At 41.9% G+C, this 3,720-nt stretch overlaps 1 pseudogene; it reads left to right on the top strand.

Annotated features, from left to right (window-relative positions):
* The first annotated feature begins 541 nt into the window (after nt 1-541).
* Nucleotides 542-2,919, top strand: LOC108586156 (annotated as a pseudogene).
* The last annotated feature ends 801 nt before the right edge of the window (nt 2,920-3,720 follow it).

The raw sequence follows: 3,720 nt of genomic DNA, 5'->3' as shown, positions 1-3,720 counted from the left end.
TAATAATACAAAAATTAGCCGGGTGTGGTGGTGGGCATCTGTAATTCCAGCTACTTGGGAGGCTGAGGCAGAAGAATTGCTTGAACCTGGGAGGCAGAGGTTGCAGTGAGCCAAGATCGTTCCACTGCAGTCTAGCCTGGGCAACCGAGTGAGACTCTGTCTCCAAATAAAAAAAAAAAAAACAAAAAACTAAATTAAGTCTCAGGTTCATAAATATTGGTGATTATTAGAATCATGTGGGGGGCACTAAAATTCCACATTGCTGAGTTTGATCCCAGGCCCCGAGTTTCAGGCTGGGGTCTTAGATTGAGATGCTAGGATTGGGATCCTAGGAACTGATATTTTTTGAAAAACCACCTTATGTGATCAAAGGAATCCAATGATTAATAGATTTAGGATTCACCATTATATAGAATAAAAATCTTTTAATTAAAATGCATATATATCTATGTGTGTGTGTGAAGAACTTAGATTCAGCTTCTCCTCCACCACCATTTAAAGTATGAGGAGCTAGGAGCAACACAGTGTTGACAGTCACTATCTTGGTAGGGGGCAGTCTGGAAAACACTGGGCTAGAATAGACGAAAGACAATGGAGTTTCCCTAGGAGACTGATTTTTGAAGGGCTTTTGACCATCCTCCACCCAGTGTCAAAGCCAATCATGAATCCTCAGAGCCAAGGAGGTCCTGGCAAGTTCTGTTGTGGTGGTTGGACATCCCTGTCGGGTTACCGGGGCTCCGAGGGGCACCCTGCTCTCACGATGCTGGGATATGAGAGTCCAAAGTGGGCCTTTCACTCATCAGTGCAAAGCTTTTCTTAGGCTGTTACCTGTGTGTGAGTCTGAGATATAGTAACCAGGCAGCTGACTTCAAAACCATCCACAGAGACTGCCAGGGGCTTGTCAGGTGAATGGAAAATGAAATAAATATAAGAACATCGCCAATGTAGGCAGCAAAGAAGAGTAGAATTAATATTAGTCAGAGTCAATTTTCTTGCTTTGTGACTTTGAAATGAAATACAGAGCAAAGGAGAATCTTGATGTTTTTTAAACACTCTTATGAAAGGGGGAAAAGGGTGTTTCCCTGGCACTGCTGGTGCAGGCCCTGTCTTGTCGCCATGCCTCTCAAAATTAAGAAAATCAAGGACTTTCTGCTCACAGTCGACAAAAGGATGCCAAATAACTCAGGATCAAGACATATAAGAGTAATGTGAAGCTACAAGTTCAGTGCAACAGATACCTTTATACCTTGGTCATCACAAAGAGAAGGCAGAGAAACTGAAGCAGCCTCTGTCCCCAGTTTTGGCAGTGAAAGAGCTGGAATAAATTGGCACAATGATTTAACTGTATTAAAATTCTTTTTAATTCAAACAACAAAATTAATTATTTTAATTAAAAGGGTGAAAAAACTCCTCGTTTTCTGATTGATTCAGTCAGCCAATCGCCTGGTGGAGTCTGGTTTGGGTTATATCATTTTGTTAGTTCGTGTTACTTAGTGTTCTGGATTTGATCAGGAAATCCACCAGGCGTGTGGCTTTTCAATAGTGGAATCTTGTTGGCAGGAAAAATCCTCAGCACACTGGGTGATTCAAGTGCACTTATAATTTGCTCTTGCTTTACGCCCTTTGTTATGTGCACATTCCACACGAATCTATCACTTCTCTCTGAGTTATGTGCTGCTCAGGACTGATGCTCTTACCACCCACCCAGTGAGGGCAACCTCTGCTTCTCGAACTCACAGAACCTATTGTTCTGTCCCTCTCTTACCCGGCGCTGTCACTGCAGGGAAATGACTCCCCAGAGGGCCATTTCTCATGGTCATAAATGTTCTATTTCACTAAGTTCCATCAACGTTCACCAAACACTGAAGCAAAACAGTCATTCTCTATGCATTCTTTCTTTTTGGTATAAACATATATACTGCCCATAAAAGTGCATAAGCTATTTGTGTATGTGGGATGGGTAAACTGGAAGCCATGTCAGCATCTGTACACAAATCATTTGTGTGTGTTGTAGGGTACGTTTACTTGTTTTTCAGTAAGGGAGTAAGACACCTTCATGCCTGGCTGAACCACCAACTTCGCAGGCTTCATGTAGATACTACAACTGTTAATGTGTTTGGATTTTCATTAATCACTCTTCTCCAGTTTTTTCCCCTGGTGTTCCAGGTGTGTTGATTTTAATCGCTTCACTCATTTAAGCATCTCCCCAGACTGTAATAGATTAGTTAGCCGTCCAAGCCTGCTGCTGGCTTTCCCCTCTCCCCTTCTCATTTGCTTCCACACCCAAACTAACCGGAAACATTCATTGCTCAGTAATGAGGCTGCGATTCTTCTCTGTGGAATCCAGGAAGACAGAAAAGGCAGTCTCTCTTTACGCTAACATCACCTCCTGCTTTCCTGGCTTTGTTCTATTATATGCTCTCTGCTGACTACATTCAGAGAAGAAGCAAATGTTACCCCACCTTCCCAGAGCATGAAGTTGTGTTACCGAGCAATCTTAGGACAATTTACTATGTAAGACACACAAAACAAACCAAAATACACACACACACACACAGAGTAGGTCAAAACAAAACAGTTTGGGCATACTTTCTAATTTTTCAAACCTTGCTTGCTGAACAGCATATTTAATAAAGCACATACCACTTACTTGATCTGGCAGTACTTAATGCAATAACTTACACCCAAAGGAAGGCCGAAACATTTAGCCACCGATGTCATCAAATAAGGGAAGAAGGTTTGTAATAATGGTTTGTAATTAACGTTTAGGTTTTAAGAGATGCCTTAAGAAAAACAAAAGGTCTTATTCACTCATTTGCCCTCCTAAATAGCTCTGTTTTTGAATTGACTGAGCAAACACCCAATTAGAGTGGTAATTTATTAGGGTCATACATTAGCTGAAAAGAAAACGGAAAAAAAGAAAAGCTACACCAGAAACTAGGAATTACCAAAGGCTGATCTTGTTTGAGTTCATATGTGCTATCTTTTAAGCAGGCTGATGACAATCTTTCCCTTTATATATGAAAGATAAACAATTTAGACATAGTCCCCGCCTGGCTGCCTTAATCTTAATTGCAGGAAAAGACAGTGTAGAAGCACCAAGTTAAAAACAGCAGCAACAATAAAACAGAAAACGTAGGCAGTGCCAAGATGCATAAAGAGAGAACAGTTTCAAATGTCACAGTGAACTTAGCTTTCCTTCAGTTCATCCATAAGGCCTGCTATACCACATCATTCCAAGGAACACCAGGACTTTGTAGTTTTGCTATGGACGCTATCAGAAAGGTCAATTGGTTTGATCAAAATTATGGTTGTGTAGTGTCAGCCATTCTCATAGCAAAAATTGGTAACCTTAGGTTGAAAACTGGCTTTTTAATTTTTTAATTAATTAATTAATTAATTCTGGAGACAGGGTGTCATGAGCGTTGCCCAGGCTGGAGTGCAGTGGCATGATACGGGCTCACTGCAGTGTTGACTTCCCGGGCTCAGGTGATTCTCTTACTTCAGCTTCCGGAGTAACTGGGACTACAGGCCTCTGCTACCATGCCCGGCTAATTTTTTTTTTTGTATTTTTTGTAGAGACGGGATTTTGCCATGTTGCTCAGGCTGCTCTCGTAGTCCTGGGCTCAAGCTGTCTGCCCACCTCAGCCTCCAGCTGTCTGCCCACCTCAGCCTCCCAAATTGCCGGGATTACAGACATAAGCCACTCTGTCTGACCCA

The sequence above is a fragment of the Papio anubis genome, chromosome 3 (assembly GCF_008728515.1).
Source record: "Papio anubis isolate 15944 chromosome 3, Panubis1.0, whole genome shotgun sequence".
NCBI lineage: Eukaryota > Metazoa > Chordata > Mammalia > Primates > Cercopithecidae > Papio > Papio anubis.
The sequence above is the reverse complement of the archived record's forward strand: the minus strand, read 5'-3'. Positions and strand labels throughout refer to the sequence as shown.